Here is a 23,017-nt window from a genome sequence, read left to right as displayed (position 1 = left end):
TCTGTGCCCACCCTTAGCTTTATTGCACTAATGATCACCTGGCTTCGCTAAGGAATAGTCATCATTCTTTTAAGTTCTTCCCTTTCCAGCACAACACTTTCCTTAAACACTTCTAAAACATCATTTCTCCTGAGAGAAAGCTAATTAACTATATCCTTCTGGTTATTATTTAATCATTATTTTTGGAGTACCCCAAATGTGTTAAATATCAGCCATTTCTAGCATCAAATCATTACTCAGAGTTTAGTCATTTCTTAATTTGGGGCCTTGACACCTCTTTATTTATCCCATTTATTAATATTTACTAGGACCCACATTGGGTCCTAATAAATGCTCACCTTTTTAGGAAAGCCACATTTCTTGTCCTCTAAGAGTTCTCCAGGCCTTGCTTCATCTCACTTTTCCAATCAACCCAAGGTGTTACTTCAAAATAGTCTCTTTGACCCAACTCTGTACTCTTTGACTTCCCTCCCCTATTGCATGCATCCACTAGCTTTTCACTGCCCAGGATTGAAGTATAAATTTAAATTTATCTGTGTCTCAAGCATTTATTTATTTTTATTTTTTCTTATTCTTTCTGTATCAGTCATCTTCTACAATTCATGCCTTTCTCAGAATGTCTGCTGTCTAAAAGAGAGATAAACAGAGGGGAAGATACCTCCAGGCTTGGAGTTTTGTGCCCACTCATATCCCTTTAGATAGAGGCCCACTTTCCTCAAGGTTGTGATGGTAGCTATTTAACTCAGGAGTCAGTGATGAAATGTTTTTACATAATGTATGCCTCTTAGGAAAACAGAATGCCTCTGTTTAGAAGAATCAGCACATTTTCACCTACCACTTCCCAAAATGCAGCCATAGTACTCAGCCCTGAGCTTGCTCTGTGTCAGTGTGATGGAGGGCACAGTTTCTCCGTTGGGGTTGTAGATCATATTCTCAGGGGTTGCATTTTACTACAATGTTTTTTCAGTTTATGTTTTTATATCTTCATTTCAATACTAATATAAATACAATTCTGGATTATCTGCTTGATCACATTATAAGTAGGTCCTGCGTATGGGAGTTCAGTGACCATTATGAACTTACTGATGAATACATTGGTGCCCATTGCTCTACACAGTGACAGTAATTTTAAGCTTTGTGGTATTGATAAGTACCACTACTACAATGAATGTTATATGCCTAATGACATGCATGTATATTTTTAAGTCTGAAAGAATTTTCAAACTTGAGGAACTTTCATCAATGCGTAGAACATGGACTCTGAGGAAGACCTTCCTATATTCTAATTCCAGTCCAATTTACTAGCTCATTGTTCTTGAGAAAGTTGCTTAGCCTTTGTAACTCTCAGCTTCCCAGTCCATAAAATGAGGTTAAAAAATGAGCTACTAAGACCACAGGAATGCAGAATGAATTCAGATCATACACATACGCTTATTTGGTATATAACAGGTATTTAGTAAGTGTTATCTATGATTATGATTATATTTTGTCCTGTGAATCAGTTTAAATTAAGCACCCTCTGCATTCTCTCTTTCCCTCTCAAAAGGAGAAGATATTTAAACTCATAGGCATAACTTTTAAAACAGAACTGACTTCTGAAGTGTGGCATAAAGCCACTGGCCACATACCTTGTATAGTATAGTACCTTATCTACTCTAAATATAGGTCTTTGTTATTATCACCTACGTAGTGTAGCAACTCGTACCCCAATTAAAGAGACTTCTGAAGGTGGGAGGAATAGAGAAGCCCAATCAGAAAAAATGAAAACCCAAAAAAGCAAGAGTAGTTACCTGCAGGATAAAGAATGAGCAATTCTAACACAGTTTTGCTATATTTATCTCAATATTACTTCCTGTGTGGTCCTAAACTAGTTCTCTTGTTCACACAGGCAGCCAGAAATCTTCCACTAGGCCTAATAAAATAAAAAGGGAAAATTGCAGGGGAAAGATATATCAAGACAGTAATCTATTGGTTTAGATAGATGAAATGCCTGCTGATATTGTTTATGGGACATAAGTGTCATCCCTCCCTGCTAAACTTCACTATTTTCTAAAATGAATCCACTTTGAGATGTGATTTTTTTCTCCCAAGTTAGACCAGTTGGATTCCATCGATCATAATTGTGACGGATAGCAAGTGATTTGTTTCATTATATTGTTAATGGCTGTAGTGGGAACATTTGAGCTATTACATGAAAAGCTGTGGTTGTGTCATTGTGAAGCTTCCAAGGATAGAATTTTCTCTTCACTCTTTGTTTCTGCAATAGTCTCCCTTTCCCCTAACGGGGATGCACATTGAGTTTTAAATCCTTTTCCGCTTGGCTTGAGGGAGTTTGCTTTTTTCCTGTGTGTCATTGAAAAGTCTGGTATACACGTACTTTGTAGCCAGCCAAGACATGAAAGTGGCACAAGCAATATGCTGGAACTGATGTAAAAAGTTACCATTCCTGATAGACAAATGTGGAAAAGAAGACATGCAAAAAGGAACACATGCATCTGAAAAATTCTTATGAACCTCTCTACTTGGCCAAGTATCAACTCTTACCTGTGTGGATCTCCTATAAATCAGTAAAAAGCTGAGTGGAGCTGGGCCCGTCAAAGATAAAATGCATAGGATGATGAACAGCATTTGTCTGATATATTCACAAAGCAGGTGGGCTGGTTTATGCCTTTCATGACAAGCATAATCTAAAACAAATTTCAACCTTAACTTAAAGATATTTTAATGTATTCATCTGACTCACAAACTCAAGCTCACATTGAACTTAAAAGAAAACCCCTCAGAGCTCAGTTTTTAAGATGCATCAAGTAAGATTTTATATATTTTAAAATTGGTCCAGATGTCATCAAGTTAGTTCCTAATTAACCAGTGTCTCCCCTTGAATCAGCGACAGTGGTGGTTACCGCTGGGAGTAAGAGAGGCAGAGACACCTCTGAGTCATTTTAAAGGTGATTTTAACATTCTCAGCAACCTTCATCCCTAAGGGTAAAACCCTATGTAATGCGGGCATTGAAACCCTAGCCCTTTTGAATACAGGTCAAACGTATTCACTTCCCCAGTAGTTAAAAATTTTAAACTAACCTACAAACGTATCCAAAAGTTGCTAATAAATATTTACCAGAAATTCGAAGGTGAGAATCATTCATTTGAATCACCTTGAATTCAACGATGCTTCTCCTAATGTTTAAAGTCCTTTCCTATAGGTTATATAATCCGTGTAATTATACCATCCTTGGGAAATTGGTAGGAGAGTTGGTCCGTTTGTCCCTAGTTTAGAAATGAGGAAAGAGAAAACCAAGTTGGTGACGAACTCAAGGTTATGCAATATCAGAACAAGAGCACACACTTTCAGCCTGTTCTCTGCCTTTAGACTGCCCGCTGCCCTAGTGGGTGCCTCTCCTCCCTTTGAGAACATACATATACATGTGTTTGAAGTCAGCCGTGGATATTGACACGGACTACAATGAGTTGAAAAGAGAGGGGAAGCTAAAAGAACGATTAAGACTACTGAAAGAAAATAAGAAATTTAATGATTGAAATGTCTTCTATTTCTTAAAGAAAAAAAAGAGAGAGAGTAGATGAACCAGATAAGATTCAAATAAAAAAAGAAAACAAAATACATGTAAAATGAAAAATGCAATTGGTTTTGTATCTTCAAATGCTTAACTTACAGGATGGGAGAACACACAATTTAGCTTGTTTGGGTTTAGTTCTCCTAATATATTCTACAGAGTAATTTATTTTCAGAAGAAGCCTCACTGCAGTGCTCTTATTATGATAATGGGAATTTATGCACATGAGTATTTGTGATCACATCGCAGAGCAATTTTTGGAAGAGCTAAGGGGGGGAGGAATTAGCATTTTAAAAATAGGGATGAAGGCTTAAAATAAACCTCTAAATTTTCAATCTTTCACTCAGTCTATCTACACACACACACACATGCACATGCACACACACACAAAATTCCACAGTGAATTGTCTTATTTGAGCTAAGTGCTTCTCTGGTGAAGAACAAAACTTGTGAGTGAAAAACAGCATAATGCAGAGAATGCCTGCATGGATTTGTTGACGAGAAGGTGGCCGCCCCTGAGATATGAAAACACAGCTCCAGCAGCCCCAGACCTCTCTGACCATGTTCACTTTGCTTACTCAGGAGCAGACAATGACAGGCAGGGACTTAGGGGGAGGGGATGAATCAAAGTCCCTCTTACCCTGTGTCTCTCTGCTAGAATTGCTGTCAAGCCTGGTGAGGTGACATGAAGTAGGGGATCAATCCAGTAGACACAGGATGAAAATGTAAACAGGGATAAGCTCTCTGTGCAGACACTCTCTTGCTCGCTCTCTTTCTTCTATCTCATTCTATATTTTTACACAAATTCCAGGCATTTGAGAGGGTAGGTGTTTTTTGCTGTCATGAACAAGAAAACGCTCAGCACTCAAAGTCACTGAACAGTAGGATCGTCTTCAGGGCAAAGCCACACTGCTTTTCGTGAATCGTGTGTGGCGATTTCAAGATTGTGTTACAGAGTGTGCCAATATCAGTGTGTATATTAGATCACTCCAAATACGAATACCCTCGGGGAATATTCTTGCAAAGTCACAGCTTGGGCATATTAGTGAAAATAAAGCTGATCGAAGTAGGTAAACTCATAGGTCCGTGCACCAGTTTATGGGCACAAGTCAGCTGTCACTGGGTAGGCAAAGGGAGACCTAATATTCCAGTCATTTCTCTAGTGGAAGGAACATTAGCCTACTCTCTCTCTTAATTGATATTCTGGGACTGAATCAAGCTCTGCTGATTGCTGACCAGCTCACACGTTCCCCATATGTCTCCAGATTGCTAAACTCAGAAACGTGAAACAGCATCCTGAGTTAGTCTGAGGACAGCCAACCTCAGTAGTGGTTGCTAGACCATTTGTTCCTATAAAGAACAGATAGATGCAAATCAGGAGTCTGGAAAAATGTGTATTTTCACAATTTTCACTGAAATTTATTATCTCATATATAAGGCACGACTCAAGGATTCAAATTAATTTCACTGAGCAAACATTATTAAATAGTGTCAATTTGCCAGAGTAGGTGAAATATACTGTACGAGAATTTTATTTTCTTCTTTTATATTTGTCCTTTGATGTACATTCCTGTTCTTATTTGCTTGTGAATAGTGGAAATAAAATTATGGATATAGTTAGCACAGATGAACTTCAGAGCAGAAAAGCTTGTATACTTCAAGTATCAATTGTTTACTAAAACTTGAGTTGTTAAAACCGAAAAGCAGAATGCAGAATTTCCTATTCTTATCAGAGTCAAGAGCTAAAACTGTAACTTCCTCAATCACACATAAAGATAGGCTAATATTTTACATTTTGTTTTATTTTTGGAAAAAGTATCAAATATAATGCCCAAAACCCCAAGATGCATGTTACTACTTTAAGATAATATCAGGGTGTATTCCCACATGCAAGGCCCTGAGCTCTTCTAAGTGTATTAATCATCCCAACAACCATAAAGGGCAGGGACAGTTCTCATTTTACAGATGAAAAACCAGGGGTTTATAAAGAGGTCAGTATCTTGTTCATTGCCCATAGCCCATCTATGGGAGAGCTGTGATTTGAACCCAGGCAGTCTTTCACTGGAGCTCAAGTCTAATCTCTTTGCTATATGGATCCTTCAGTAACATTAAATAAATTCTTATAATTGAATCTGGCAATGTGTTTCATGCATTTTGAACATTGAGAATGTTTATCAAAATAGGAGAATGGGTACCATGTTTTAAACATAAATGCTTAAAAATGGATTGTATCTGAGGTCGCTGTTATGACAGATTGAAAAGTAACATATATACAAATATATTTAATCAATTTAACAAAGGGGACTTACCTTTTAATTAACCTACTTTTTATTATTTAAAAAAGGGAGAACATGCTAGGTTACTCACAGTAATTAGGGGTCTCATATGTGTTTACATGGTTAGCAAGTGTAAATTATGCTGACCTGCTTAGGGCTTGCAAATAGCTTAGATATGATGATGGATCATGGTGTGACTTGCTGTGAGATCTCCTTGATTTTTGCTGGGAATATTTAAAAAGTAAAGGATGTGGCTTTCCCATAGGGATTATAACACTTCTTTGACTTAATCAGTTTGCTTTATGCTCTCAGAGAGAGAATTCTCTAGTTTCATTCATCTAGAGAAAACCATACTATTCTTGGTATTTGCAGTAGTGAAGAAAATCACTGTTTTCCTCAAGGGAAGCATTTGGTAAAAACTGTAAGTAGTTTCTCAGCAAAATCTGATTCGTTAATGTAATCGTAAAATGGAAAACCAAACAACGGAACAAAAAAGATCTTATAAAATTTAATAACCTCAGTACATAATCATGTAAACAGTAACCTCCTCTCTCATTAAAATCAAGGAGAAAGAGCTCCTAGTTTGAAGGTGTTACCATAAAACACAATAAATTGTTCTAAAATATTTTGGAGGAATTATGGTGAAATTTTTCAAGAGATACAAATCCCTTCATTTAATGTATTGGCTTGTGCTGTTCTTGAAATCATTCCATTTCTCCATGATGAGATAGGAGCCATGAGTCTTGCTCACTTGTTTTATACAGTAGCGTTTGAACAGAGCTATCACTTACCGCATGTTTGCTCTGTGTCTCAAGAAAATAAAGCAGCGAAATGAGTAATGCTTTATTACCACCAGAGTCTACTGAAAAGCAAATAATATTCTCAGGCCTAGAATGAAATCTTACTGAGTGTTGGTGAAGGAAAGGAAAAGAAAATGTAGAAAAAAAGATTTCCAGAATTTTATTAGGCAGACAGCTGAAACAGAGTCACAGGAAATGATTTGAAAGCATTGCTTGAAATAAAGTTTTTCTTTTCTGCTCATCAATTAAATGATTAGTGCACAATTCTCTCCTTTCTAGCAATGCTGAAGTTAGGGATGAGAATTCTTGATTTACTATTTTCTTTGTAATAAAGGTAACGTCCAACTTACAAATGGATTGTTTTACCAAAATGCATTTGTTAGATTGTCGTGTGGGACCCAAATGCCCTTTTCCAAAGAATCAATGTTATAAATCACTGTTTGATTTAAAGCCTGGTCCACATAAGCCTAGTGAAAGTGTAATGCTTCTCAGCTATACTACTGTAAGTATTAGCCTGAAGTCTGAGGTCTGAGCTGGGGGTAACTCATTTTGAACTAGAAGAGGGAGGAAGAGACTTTTTGTCCCTTTTCCTGGGCACAAGGCAATTCCAGGATATGGTGGCCATGCCTTCTGAATTAAAAACTGGGGCATATGGCCCAACATAGGAAGTTGTTTTCTATGAAAAAAATAAAATTAGAAAATAAGAAATTTTCTCCAAGGACATTCTACAGATATATGGAGATGATTTTTAAAATCAGTGCTACCCCAGAAAATCCAGTAGATTTGGATGCTCCACACTAGTAACATTTGAGGAGAGAAAGTTTTGCTTTGTTTGGTTTGGTTTTGAAAGCCCAGCTAGAAGCAGGAAGCCCAGGAGGCTATTGCAGTTGACCAGAAGAGAGGTGATGGAGACTGGAATAAAGCCAAGCCAGAGGGAACAGAGAGGAGAACAATTTATTGATATGATAGATATTAAAAGTTGGAAATATCAAAACTTGGTCTTTTGGTGTGAGAGATAGGGAGGAGACAAGATGCTTGGCGGAGCTGACTGGCTGGACAGACTGGGGGTGGTGGTGGATCAAAATCATCGGCGGGGGCTTCCCTGGTGGTGCAGTGGTTGAGAGTCCGCCTGCCGATGCAGGGGACACGGATTTGTGCCCCGGTCCGGGAAGATCCCACATGCCGCGGAGCGGCTGGGCCCATGAGCCATGGCCGCTGAGCCTGCGCGTCTGGAGCCTTTTTTCCACAACGGGAGAGGCCACAACAGTGAGAGGCCCGCGTACCGCAAAAAAAAAAAAAAAAAAAAAAAAAAATCATTGGCGGTAAAGGAAAATAAACCAATTAGCAGGGAAGACGAGTCTGCCCAAGGTCAGCTGTGATTTACACAGCTCCATTTTCTTCCCTACTTTGGACTTAACACATTCTCTAAAAAGCACTGAGATTTGGGCATTTGATCTTCACAACTATCCTAGGAGATTGTAGGTGATAACAAAGAATCAGAAAGGTTAAGTAACTCGCTCAAGATTATGGTTAAATGTCACTGAACTTCCATTAAAGAGATCTTTCTGACCAGTACTCTTTGCATTACTTAATCTTGCTACCCTTGTGTACACATCTAATCCTTCAATTCAATTCAATTCAATTAATTCATAAATTCAAAAAGTGCTTGATGAGTCCTTACAATAGGATATACTTGATACTGTCTCTAGGAATAGAGAGAACAAAGACATAGGCTCTGCCCTCCAGAAGTCTCATTAATGAGGTAGGCTTACAGAAATTTGAAAGCAAGGAGACCTCTCCTGAGAAAGAACCATATAAAGAAAGAAAGGAGTAGATAAACTTGATCCTCTGACTAGAGGTGAGGAATATTTCCAGCAGAATTACTCACAGACCCTTGCTGTATCATTAAGTGGTGGGAAAACCTTGAAACTATCAACAAAACCTCTATAAATCCCTGAGATGCAGGCAGTGCTGCTTTGGTGATGGTTGTCTCCTGTGGTGAAAAGAATGTAGACATTGAAGCCTAAGGACGTGGGCTTGAATTTCTGCTTAGTTAATTGTTAACAGTGTGACTTTGGGCCAGTCATTTAACCTCACGTGAAGTGGGTATAATGCTGTAAGAATTAGATGTGGTCTATATAAATAAAAATCCAACCTAGTGGCTACTATTATTACTACTATTAATAATAGTAGTATACTACTATTATTATATTTAGTATTATTAGATACTGCTCACCCACTTCTGAATGGTAAATGGGACAATTTAACCATGTTAAGGACCCCAGTTTATCAGACGCATGTGGCTGAGCAGGAGATAGCAGACATGGCAGAAGTGATGCCTTTTAAATGACTAATATGGGGGAAGGGGGTACTGGCAATGTGTGGGTGAGATGAGGTAGTTGGTAGCTATGGCAGAATCCAGAAGTCACAGAACTCACCAAAAGTTAGTGGTGATGATGCCCAAAGGATAGAGTCAGGCAAAGGAGGGGTGAAGAGGGAAGGGCGAAGTCCCACGGTAACTCATTCATGACCATGCTGGCGAATTCACTCATCTATTCCTTTAGTCCCTCAACAAATATTCACTGAACACCAGCTATGTGCTAAGTACTCCTATAAGCTGCAGGGATGAGGTGCTAAATAAGGTAGTCAAGAATGCTGTCCTCACAGAGTTCACAGTCTAATGGAGGTAAGAGAGATAATATGTAAGTAAACCGCAAATAGTCAAGATAAGAGAAATCAAAGTGAAGATGTGCTAAAGCACAGAGACTCCAAGTTGGAATGTATGGGAACAAAACACTAAAACTCTCTTTATATGCTGTTTGTGTCTATAAATTCATAATATTTAATTAATACTCTCCTAACACAGAGAGTGCAGCTGCTCCTGGGTCTGGCGTGCACAGTACATGATGCCCTGTGTCCTGAGAGAAGGGTGGGAGCTCTGGTCCCTGGGGACTAGCAGAAGTGTTCTCTCTTTCCCTCTCCCCATCTCTCTCTCTCTCCTTCTCTCTCTCTCCCTCTCTTTCTCCCTTTCTCTCACTCCTGCACTATTTATTGGTCTTCTCTGATAGATCTGAGACCTGGACCCCTTATATGGCACTCTTTTCAGCCACATTGATAAAAAAATGACAACCTAAACATATGTAATAAGAAATTGGCCAATATGTTTTCATATTATCAGTAAAGTTTGAAACGTGTATATATAGGCACAATGAACCTCACCCTGAGTGTAAATTTTACATTGTATTTATAGGCCCTATAGACATGGCATAGAGGTCATTTATGTAATGAAATAAAATATAATGTAATAAAATGAAAGTAATAAGATAACTTAAAATCAGACTTTACAGTTGTTGTATCAAAAATATTAAACAAGATTCTCTACCATGTGAACACAACCTTCTACATAAAATCAAGAAGTGGGCTCTCATCACACACCATGTCTGCTGGCACCTTGATCTTGGACTTCCCAGGATTGGGAGAAATATATGTTTGTTGTATAAAAAAAATTAAACAAGATTTTCAAAAATAATGAAGCACAATCACAGTGCTCTCAGCTAAAAATTAAAATTAATATTATTTTGGAGAGAGCAAAATTGTATTTACTTAATAAAATAAGTATCTTTAAGATATAAGCTATAATATCATATAACAAATAATATATCTAAAACATGTTCCAGAAACATAATGTTTTAAGAAAAGTGTATTATTACTTTCATGAGTTAAATTTCACTTACCCTCCACTCTGGAAATGAAAGCATTCGTATTTTTACTATCAGCATTGCTCAGCTATTTATAATCACTTAGAGACATCAACACCAGGTTTAGAGACATTTTCTTCTTTTATCTTTTCTTCATTCATTCTTTTTGCTTTTTTAAATTACCTACCGGGTTAAGACATTATCTAAAAAAAAAAAAAAAAAAAGAGATCACCCAAATAATGAAATACTCAAACTAGTTTGGACACAAGCCACAGTTTTAGTTCTAAACGTTACTGCATTTTTAAATTTCTCCTAATTCTCCTCGTCCATCGGTGTTAGGATAAAGTGCATGGAGTGTTGAGGTAGAGCAGAGGTAGGGGAGAATTATGAAGCTGCGTAGCTACGTTCTCCAGCTTCTCCCTCTCAAGTAAGAGCCCTTGAACTTTGTTGCCTGGCATAAAACGGAGTAGAAATTCTTCGCCTGTCTGAAGACAGGAGCTGGACGAGATAATCCATTGTGAAACCTGGGTGTTTAGGTTCTACCCTAAGTGGTCAGTAAAATCATTAGGAGAGTCTCCTAAAGTTGTTGAGTTATTCGTTTTTAAATTTTTTAGCTATGAATATGAGCATCAACTCATCAGTTTTGGCTTGGACTTCAGTCCTATATCTTAAAGAATAAATAATATAAATTTAATTATCTTCATCTAAATTGACCACCAATGCAGTAGTCATTTTGGTTATTCCTGGATCACTCAGTAAACCATATTTTACCTTACTAGTAATATGGAAGATTTAGAGATGAAATCCATTGGCTTTTGAACGCACAGAACACACGAATGATCCACTTCCTTTCGACATGCATTTAACCCCAGGAACAGTTGTTGATTTAGTAGTGGTCAGAGGACAGGGACGGTCCCTATGTAGAGTTCCATGGCCCTAGCAGGCCTTCATTAGAACTTTGCTCCTGAACTCACTGGCCCAGAAATGGGCAATGCTTTACACTAACTGGAGAGATAGGATCATTCAAAGCGAGGGCTGGAACATAGCCATTGTGCCAGCACAGAAGTGTCGTGGCTCATCACAGCATAAACTTCCCAGGCTGTAGTTCTCTGGAGAATGAATGACAGATTCCTGAGCTGCTGTTGTACAGTGGACCAAAGAGAAGCAAAGGCAGGCAAAGGAAAAGAAAATAGAAAAGCCTTGAAGTTTTCCTAGCTGCTCAAAGTCCAAGCACGTGGTGGGGATGCGGACCATGGGGGTAGACAGAGCAGTTTGGCATGCTGCAGTCAGAAGCGTGTGGATCTTTTTAAATAAAATATCTGGGCAGTCGATGAGTCTAAGAGATACTGAAAAGTAAGGAGCCATCTCTATATGTGGGAAGCATTATTGTACATTGGTTTCTTCTTCAACTCTTACATTTGGAGAGCAATCATAATGAGGAATGTCATCTTCAAATACTGAGGACAGTGGCAAGCTGCGAAGTGGTTTCGGGAGAACTTTTCTCATATGTGAGATCTGGCCTAACAAATAAACAAAAATAATGCCACTAGGTGAAATAATACATTATTAGAAATTCATCACTTTATAGCATCCATGGTTTTTATGTTGAATAATACTGTGGGGAAGAGAAGACTTCTAATGAGGGCGGTAACTCCTATTCAGAAAATATATTTATATTTTGCTTTAAAAAAAGGGTAGAAGGCTTTTGGTTCAAAATGTAAACAGTAGCATATATCAAAGAACGGATAAAGATATTGAGATTATAGTCTCTGTGTAACTTTAACATTTTTATCTTGGCATATTTAAACGCTAGTCTTGAGGTTTGTGTTTCATGTGAAATTTCTTCAGTCATCTCGAGGGGCTGTTACACACCTTCCAATCTTCCTGTAATTAAGGCAGTAGTTTTGTTGTCATCTTGTCACAACTCATGAGAAAAACTGAAAACTCAAGAGCATATTCAGTAGTAAGTCAGTATTAGACAGCTATATGTAATTTGACTTTGCATCTTGAGGCACTTCGCTACACTTGTGAATAGTCAGCTATTCCTTTCCCATTAACTACTTTTTCCCCCTAAAGATTCTTTCTTTTTTCTTAAACTTTCCAAGAGGCATCTTCCAGGATATTCCAGGAACTCAGGTGTTGGTAAATCTAGCAACAAACTCAATTTAATTTTTCTAGGATTCACTAAAATTAAGACTTACTCTCTAGTTTTAATGGAATTCTAAGTAATATATTATTATAAAATTAAGTCAGAGCTCATTTGGATGAATTTGTAACTATCCCATAATGTTGGCAATCATGTACTGAGAAATTCTTTTGTAATATTTAATGTTTATTGGTAAAAAAAAAACCCAGATCCTTTCACATAGAGAAAGATAATGTAGAATCTAAAACAATAAATTACAAACTTGTATTTATTATTTGATAAGCCTTAGGCAGAGCCATGTACACATTAAAAAAAATTTTCTTTGCTCATATTACTTCTAAACATTGAAAATATGTTGCAAATTTCTAGAGGTTAGATAATGACCAATAATTCATTACTAAACCAAAATGGCCTTCAAGGAGAATCCCAAAGATCTGAATTTATTTGGTTTTATTGGAACTTAGAGCAGAGATCTATTATCGACACAGTGAACACAGCTGGAGAACAAAATTATAATTGGAGATGTAGTAGGCAGAGTGACATTAAATCCCCCAATATAAGAAATCTCACAATGATTTCACAGATATAAAATTGGTCATGACTGGGAAGAGCACTGTGGATTAAAAAGATCTGAGAACTGGGCTTCCCTGGTGGCGCAGTGGTTGAGAGTCCGCCTGCCGATGCAGAGGATACGGGTTCGTGCCCCGGTCTGGGAAGATCCCACATGCCGCGGAGCGGCTGGGCCCGTGGGCCATGGCCGCTGAGCCTGCGCGTCCGGAGCCTGTGCTCCGCAACGGGAGAGGCCACAACAGTAGAGGCCCGCGTACCGCAAAAAAACAAACAAACAAACAAAAAAGACCTGAGAACTAACCCATGAGTCAGTAATGCCTGTAGGTAAGAGATTATTGGTCTTGAAAAATGTATAGATAAGGACATAGCATCAAAGGCCCCCCAGAGTGACTCTCCCTGTATCCAACATTGTTTGCTTGCCTTTGAACTCTATATTTTAATCAGCTGACAAGAGCATAAAGGGGGAAAGTGGAAATAACGAAAGTTCTGAAAAATGGGTAACAAAAGAATAGCAAAATGACTGGGGTTACTTGGTCTGTATAAGAGGAGGGGGATGATAATAATGTTGGGTCCATATAGTGATAGCATTGTGTATGGGAGGGTATACATTGTTTATCATTAGTACCAAATCTAGACTGTAATGTAACTGTTTTGAAATAATCTGTAATATTTTTCCCCTTAGAAAAAACTTTTTGATAAAAAAATAATGCCCTGGGACTTCTAAGTAAGTTAAGGGAAACAAAGGAGACTGATTAATTTATTGTTCATGAAATGCATACAAAGTTAAGTTCTTCACTTAAAATGGATAGATGAGATTCTTGGAAGAAATGGGACATCTGATGCACTTTAAATCTTTTCCAGGCCTTTTATCTTTGTGACAGCTGTAGCCAAAGTCGAAATTTCAGTCATTCCAATCCAGCTTTTTGAGCTCTGTAGACCCATGTGCCTTTAACAAGTAAAAAGAAATATTATAATGCCCTGAGAGGTACCTGATTCAGTTTCAGTGTAATTACCTTCCCGTTTCTCTTGCCTCTTTCTGCCATCCTGTATTTCTGACTTCCATGTTATACAATACACCTGTCATTTAACTTTCTGTGCTTTCTCAGCTTTGGAACAGTTGGTGGTAATCCAAACCTAACAGCAAGCATCATTCTGTAAAGAACAATGCTTTCTTCCTTTTTATCTTCTATTTTCTTTTCTTTTTAAAAAATAATTTCTAAATGAAGAAAGACAAATTGCTACCCAGTTTCTGTCACCTGTTCATTTCTTACTGTTATGTCTGCTTTCAGGTTTCTCCATGGAGTATCTTTGATGCTATTCCTCCTAGAGACAGGAAGAATCATCTCCTGCCTAAAATATTTTTTTCTGCAACATTCATTCTTGTCTGGAGATATGACACATTCATTTTGACATGTGGTGATAGAGGAGTTGAGACCAGCACTTACAAGACTGAGATTCTTGAGAAGGTGGAGATTAGGATCTTTGAGAGGGAATCTTAATCTTATAATGTAGGAGGCAGAAATTTTTACATTTGAGATCAAACTTGATGAAAATGCACTTTAGCAATTACCATTACGCAAAACATTGTTAATTTCATATATATGAACGTAGCATCAAGGACTCCACAGAGTGACCTCTGCTGTTAACTGTGACCTCTTCAAAGAATTTTTGACTTTTATTTAAGCTTTATTTTACCCTGGGGAATATTCTCCATCTTTTGAAGAAGTTATGCTTCTTGTGTGATCTCATATATTATACTGGTCATAGCCTCATTCTGATCTTTAGAATGACCTGAAGATTTGGAAATGAATTCATGAGGTTAAAAGAAAATTTAAAATATCCCTATGGATTTATTTATTTTCTCTTTTTTACCAATAAAGCTCAACATTGAAATAAATAGTTTAAAAGCAATTTTATTCATTTTAAAAAGCCACATTATCTTTTGAGTTTATTTTTCACCTTTATTCAGTTTTATTTCTTATTTCCTTATTCTTCTGCTTTTGATTATCAGATACTTTTATCATTGTCTTCCTCCAACTCAAATTGGTACCTATTTCTATTCCGTATACAGTTAATATTTACTCTGTTTAAGGATGTTATCAACTTCATGTTTTCAAGTCCTACTTTCTAAAAATATTTTAGTGAAATATTTCTAAAGATGAAAAATACTGTAAAGGTCCAACTACTTTGTATACTTCCCACTTCAAAGGTTTTTCTATTTAATTCTAAGGTAAAATCATCTCGATTTTTTTCCCCAAAATGCTTTTCTGTAGTCAATATAATAAAATTAAAAATTTTAATTTATATAATGCTGAAGAGAAAACTGTCATCAGACTTGCTTATTAGTTTGCTTTTATTTAGATTCAGCTTTCAAGATGTAAGAAACATTTTCTCTGTTCTTCCTACATGAATATTTGTGAACTGCTTGCCACCAAGTAGCAGGTTGTGTTATAATGTATCATATTCATACCGTTAAGGCTTCTTTCATCATTAAAGGAGTCGCTATCTTTAATTTTTGTAAGGGGTCTTAATTATTGGTGCTTATTTCATATTTTGATTAATTTTGGTTTTTAATTTCCACTACCTGTCATGGCATGTTTTGCCATGATCTTTCAGTTGGGTGCCATTTTAATTATTATTCCAGGGATTCATTTTCTAATTTATCATTACCTCAGTCCTTTTAGGTGCTTTCAGAGGGCTAGTATCAACTTTCAAGGATAAAGTGTGGAGAACAGATTGCCTTCACACATTGATCATTTTGAAGATTTACAAATTTAAAAATATGATTTCCATTAGTGCACTTAATAAAATTTGCTACAATTTAAGTAGTATAATCCTTGAAGTTTGCATTAGCAAAGTCTTAAGAAACCATATGGTGTACATCAGTAGGTACTAATAATATCTACAACTAATTTTAATTTACAGAAAGCATTTTAAGTGAGAGTAATGTAAAAAAAAAAATTACCAAAGCTGTTTTCTTGTAATAGAGCATCATTTGGTCATGAAATGGTATTAATCTTTGGTCTTGGGTAGAGAAGCTGTGTTTTACAGATTTAAAAAAAATTAGGTATAATATTATATGGAAGTATCATGACATAGTAAAAATAATTAGGATTTTAGAATTAAAAGAAGTGGACTGAATCTCTACTCTGACCATTATTACTTGGAAAGGTTATATAAACTGCATGTGCTTCAGTTTACATATCTGTAAAATGGGGACAGTTAACTCTAGCAAGTATGGGGGTCCTCTTTAGGACAAGGAAAACGAATTTAAGGTATATACCAGAGCAACTAGAATGACTGAATGACTCAAATGTGCTGTCAAATTACTGTTATACTACATATACGACTTATTAATTAACATATGTAGGAGTTTTATATCCAGATTTCTTCAGGCTATTTCTTCACTGGTGGTAATTCTGCATGCCATTTCCTTTGGAACCAACAGACATTTTTTTCAGAACAAGATGTGTCAGGTAGATTAAGAAGTGATTCAGTATGTTGGGATGCCCTAAATATGAGGTTCTCCAACATAGCACTACTATAATATTTTGCCCTAAAATTACAGGAATTTGATAAATTCCATTTTATTAAAAAAAAGAAAAATCCATGTTGGATTTATAATTATATTAGCTGTATATTTTAGCATATTCCTGACATGACATAACTTCCATTTTGACCAGGGATCAATGAGACATGAGCCTTCCACTTCTACGTCTACATTTTTGATGATTGGAAGAAGTTTTCCACAGAGTAGATTCTGTGCCTGTACATTTCCAATCTAGTTTGTCCTCTGTTGTACACGTACTTCTGCTTCTGGAGTCATAGGACATGGTCACATCATGACCTGAACTAGGCATCAGCTGCTGTGTTTGACCACTTTGGGTGAGTTGGCACAGTGGGGATATTCCTGGAAGCCATTCTTAGTCCCAGATGGTAGCAATAATTTAACTCCTCACAGAAGTGATTGCTAATCACACAAAGCTATCCTATAAACCCAAAGTAATATATTCCCAATTCACCATCCTCTTAGCCAGAGTTTAAAAATGCTTATAGTCATTCCAAGGCTACTCAACTTAAAGAAAAGTGCTATGGAGAAGAAGTCAGCATGGAAAGAGACAGGGAACTGAACTGATTGTGATCAAAATATCTTACATAACAAATTTGCAAAAATATATGACTGTTGGAGCCCACTGTCAGATCCCTCCCTGGGCCTTAGAAGAGGAGGGGCCAGAAGCTTAAGCTTCATTCGGTTTATGTTACATGTCTTTGAACCCTACCTACTGTGTAACAAGAGAAGCCTCAGGAAGTTAAAAGGCAGTAACTGGGCCAAGGAGGAAAAAGAGTTGAGAAATGTTTATGTGGTAAACTTAGAAGGACTTGGTGAGGGTCTGTAAGGGAAGGAAGGAAGGAAGGAAGAAAGGAAGGAAGGAAGGAAGGAAGGAAGGAAGAAGGGAATTTTAGAATGACCCCTAGTACTCTGAGTTAGAAACAGCCTGAGGAGCAGTAAGTTTTGACATGAAGAGGGTAGACAGAGGAAGAAATGATGAGAGAAATTTTGGACCATTTTGAAAATGTGGAAATATCTCTGGCACAGCCAAGGAGAGATATCTTGTAACATTTATATTCAATTCTGAAACTCAGAGAACACCCTAGGGCTAGAGATGGCAGATATAAGTATATAAGTTGTAGTTATAACCTTGAGCATGGATGAGACAGCCCCCCTGCCCTAACCCCTAACCCCTACCCCCAACACACACACATATCACTATGGACAATGACAATGTGCAGAGCAATCAACCACAGAGGGAGCCCAAGAACACTGGGTTTTAAAATGCGAGCAGAGGAAAGGATTTGGCATCAAGAGAAAGATAAGAGAAGAAACTGGAATGACCTATGCCAAGGAATTCCTGCAAATAAAGAGTTTCTAAAAAGAAAGAGGGTTCAAAACGGACAAAGTTAGAAAAGTTTTAGTTAAGTGGTGAGATTGAAAGCAGAGGCGGTGTAAAACACACATGGAAGAAAGCTGGCTGACTGAGAGAGTGGGAAGAGCTGGGCACTTGTTAGAGAGAAACACTGGGCTGATGAGAAGATTTTCCTTTCTTTTAGCGAGGGAGAAACTTGAGTATGCTTACAGAGTACAGGGAAAATATCAGTAGAGAAGGAGAACTTTGAAATTCAGGGATAACAGAAACAGCTCCCTAAGAAGCTCTTTCTAGCACTCCATCTTCTTAATTCCCTTCTACTTGCAGCATGGATTGAGTATCCCTTCTATCTGTACTTGTGACTCTTTATATATATATTAGACAATTACCTATTTATTTGTCAGTATATCCCGCTGGAGAAGTGGGGGCCCTATTTAGTTTGTCTTTAAACCTCTTTTGCTTAGAGCCACGTTTATTGAAGGAAGAGACAGAAAGACACAGGTTAGAGAGCAGAGAAACAGGATCTATCAACCAAGGGGACTCTTCATAATATTTTAAAATTTGAGTGAAATGATAAAGATGGGCTTAAATCTTGAGTCGAGTTTACAGAGTTCAGACCGTGCTCTTACTTACCACGTTTGCAGACCCAGATCAATTTCACCTCTAGGGTATCTGACTTTAATATTTTTTAGACTCTTTCCTGCTAGCCCCCTTTTTTGTGTTCTTTACTTCAGAGGCACACTCCTAGCTGTACAGTGCATGTAGAGAGAATATATAACAAGTAGTAGTGGTGAATGAGACCATCAAATAAAAACATTCTGAAACACAGAAACCTATGAGTATCTGAACTAATTAAAAACCCTCCAGGTCACTTTGTACAGGGAGCAACAACAACAACAAAACAACTCTGTTTCACAATCAAGGGCTACTTGTTTTGTCCTGAGCAGCTATTTCTTAAATTAAAGCTGTTGGTCACAAATTAGACAAGGTAAGAAACTGGGGATTATAGTCTACTCATCAGCGATACTTTTAACCCCCTAAAAGAAAGAAGAAGTAAATGTATGCCCGTTGTTTGTGAATCGATAGTGTCATCTTCATTTGCAAAGGACAGCGCATTAGAACATGTTGATTTAGAGTTCCTTATTCCTGTTGAATAAACACACAGGTTGCTAATCATCAGCTACTAAATATATTTTCCAAAGGTGAACAAAAGAAGTGGGCAATTTGATGCTTCTTAATTAAGCTCACAACACAGAATTTTTTATACTCTTAAAAGCATTTGTTTCTGAAAGCTAAATGGGTATAGATTTCTAATAGAAAGATTCCCATCCCCCCAACACACCAACAGCTGTGAGTGATTCTGGCTAGTAAATTATATGCTATCCTCTACATTGCCTTGTAGATGACCTCAACCCTGACCTTGATACAGCAGTATTTCTAAGAATAATAATTTATTCTCTGTGTTAGATGAACTAAGCCCATGGTGATTCTCAGCTATAATTCCATACTATTTACTGAAAAACTGGTCCTATATATTCAGATAAATTATAGGTGTAGGAAGAGAGAAAGACAGAGACAGAGAGAGACAGATAGGAGACATATAGGCAGATTTAAAAATAGAAGCATAGATGGATTGGAGGGAAGGTGACCAGGAGGTAGGCAGGGATAAATAGCTATCTTAGTAGTCATCTAGGTAGTGTGGTTTCATATATGTGAATTTTTCTAATTCCATGCACATTAATTGATTTAGTTATTTTTTTTTAATTTTAAAAATCTATTTAACCCAAGACATGCAAAATATTATCACTTTAAAATGTTGCTATAAAAATTATTGATATTTTACAGTTAATTTCTCATACTAATTCTTTTTTTTAACATCTTTATTGGAGTATAATTGCTTTACAATGGTGTGTCAGTTTCTGCTTTATAACAAAGTGAATCAGTTATACATGTACATATGTTCCCATATCTCTTCCCTCTTGCATCTCCCTCCCTCCCACCCTCCCTATCCCACTCCTCTAGGTGGTCACAAAGCACCGAGCTGATCTCCCTGCACGCACATTAATTTAGTGTTACTACACCTTATGTCAGACTTCAAAACCTGTTTTCCATTTGTAGGGTTATAGCCACAGATATAGGTATAGATATAGACATAATCTCTGAGGACTTTATAAGGTCATAACACTAATTTACATTCATAGAATTTCTATACCTTAGATTAACATACCTGCAATGAAAATTCCACAATTGTTATACTGACCCATAAACATTTCCATATATCACAGCTCACACTGGCCCACTTTAAAGCTTTGTTTACGTGTATGTAAAGCTCTACATTAATGTTTTGTATTCTGAAAATTTCACCCACACAGCACCAGTCACTTAATTGTGCTAATTATTATTCACACATTAGTACCTATTAGTCAGCATGGGTTTCTTTCCCATGTTTAAAATGTTTTAGCCAGCATTCAGATTGCACTTACTTGGCAGAAACGACTTGTTATAGTGGTTTTCAAAATCTGGCAGTAAGCCTAAGAAGCAACCTCTTTTGCTCTCTGAATTTCCTATTCCAGTCATCGTTACAGATCTAGACAATCTGTTAAACTCATTGAAACTTTATGGGGAAAACGGTGAAGAGGAACTTCAGAAGGTCCCCAAATTCTGTTGTCAAAGCAATGGAGAACAATTTTCTAGTAAATGGGGGTTCAGTTATACTGTGTTTGATATGCAGTTACTGGTAGGAATTCATCCTTTATAAACTGTTATAGTTTTTTTTAGTCAGTGTTATTTCACAGAAATCTTAGAAAAACATTTAAGCATACTCAGGGGCATGACCTGCCTAAACTGGATCCCAAATATAATGTATATTAAGATAGAACATTGAAGTTGTCTATAATGAAGATTGAGATTAATTTAAGAGTTTCGGTACATATAGTAATAATGAAGTTGAAGTAAATTATAAATATTATATGTAGCTTGCTGGGGATACTAACTTAAGAGCTGGCATTGATAGAGAGGCTATTGCATTAATTACTATTTCCTGTACAATAATAGCAGGCACTCTTATTTTTCTAAACTCTATTAATTAAAAATTTTTCTTTTGGTGGTTTAAAAAAAACCTCTCATTTTATGGACTGAATTCCTAGAAGGAAACAACAGATTTGTAGACAATAGGAGCAATAAAACAAACCATCACATTCTCCCATATGCTCAGTTTAGTTGACACTGTATCTTGCAGAATCTCAGACTTAGACGGACTTTAAAGAAAATGCCAGGAGAGAAGGAGAGGTTGAAGATTCATGAATGTCTTAGTCCATTTGGGCACCTATAACAAAGTACCATAGCCTGGATGGCTTATAAACAAAAGAAATTGATTGCTTACAGTTCTGGAGGCTGGAAGTCTAAGTTCAGGGTACCAGCATGGTTGGGTTCTGGTCAGGTCCCTTTTCTGTGTTGCAGACTTCCTTCTTCTCTGTGTATCCTTACATGATGGAAGGAGGGCAAGAGAGCTCTTTGGCGACTAATCCCATTCACAAGAGCCCTCTACCCTCATGACCTGATTATCTCCCAAAGGCCCTCACTTCCATCTCCATCATATTGGGGATCAGGATTTGGTCCATTGCACTGAAGAAGAGGAAGCCATTTCCTGACACTCTGTTCCCTCAGTTAGTTCCTTCCCCATGAGCTGAAAGTCTGTAAGTCTCTGCTTGCTGGTCAAGCTAAATCTGGGTTAAATCCTTAGCTCACAGTTCCTGGTTTACGCCATTTAAAATAAAGTGTTAACGTCATCTCTTCAAAATATACTATAGATTCTGGAACACTTGTTCCAAGGCAGTCAGTACTGTAGCATCCCAAAAGGATTAAAATGGAAATCTCTGGGCTCTTTGAAAGCTGGAGAGAACAGAGTGGAGCAAAGCCTTCAGGGAACCCAGATAGTAACTGTAGCAGGGCTGTCAGTATAATGCAGTACAGGTGAACTAAAAGAGTTAGGGGGTAAAAGCAAAATCAAAGACAAGGCCCAGTTAGTACCCACAGGATGAAGGAACCAGTGAAAGAAGGAACAAACTGGGAATCACCTGGATCTGTTGGGGTTAGATAAAAACAAGATCGCAATATAGAGAGGATTAAAGTCAAGCCAGAGTCATTACAAGGACTAAAGATCCAAGAAGCTATGAGAGCCAAGGAGCTGCTAAGAGGTCATTTTGGTGTGATAACCTGGGGGCTATTCCTGATCTTAAAGGATTCCGTAGATGTGAAAAGGCACTGGGATGGAGTGAGAGATTATCGGGGTCACCACCCAAAGCTTTTGCTGTTACCTTACATCTGGGTGAGAGCTCTTCTGGCTTTGTACCTCCATGGTACCTGGCTTGTCCTCTCTTAGGACCTGTGTTCAGCCACACATTCGTTACTGCCTCTCTCCTCACACTTTAAGCTCTAGAGGTCCAGACTATGCATTTATTCTGCAGTTCCTAGTGCACTGTTTTACAAAGTACTAGTCTAAATTAAACTATCGATATTAACTGAGATATAAATGGATTGAATAATAAATATGTCCACATCTCTGAGGTTGTGTTTCATTTCATGCAGTGTTTTTTAGACTCCTCTTTGGCTATTTAATTCAATTGCTTGGGGTGTGACGAAAATGATGCTGAGGTCACAAGTTCAGTCCTTGTGTGAGCAGCTTGCTGAGCTCTATTTTATGGCCACTGGGTCCATTGGCCAGCTGTTTTGAAAATGCGTAACACTGGCCACCAGAGGATGAGAAAAGATATGGGGGAATCAGAGGACCCTTATCACTTCTGATAACAATACACCTCAGAGTATTTGATTCATAATAAATCGGTCTTTGCACATAGGGTCCTGCTGTTTCCCTCAGGAACACTATTTAAAATATTATAGTACTATCCTTTTGGAAGTCCAGGAAGGAATGAGCCCCAGATAGAATTAGGCAGCAGAAAGGAAAGAGCAGGAAAATCCTCTTTAAGAGAGACCAAGGCTTGAACCTCATCTATGCTGCTTGTGGCTAATGT

The sequence above is a fragment of the Mesoplodon bidens genome, assembly GCF_964165515.1.
Source record: "Mesoplodon bidens genome assembly, chromosome: 12".
In the NCBI taxonomy this organism is placed as follows: domain Eukaryota; kingdom Metazoa; phylum Chordata; class Mammalia; order Artiodactyla; family Ziphiidae; genus Mesoplodon; species Mesoplodon bidens.
Note: the sequence above shows the minus strand (reverse complement) of the source record.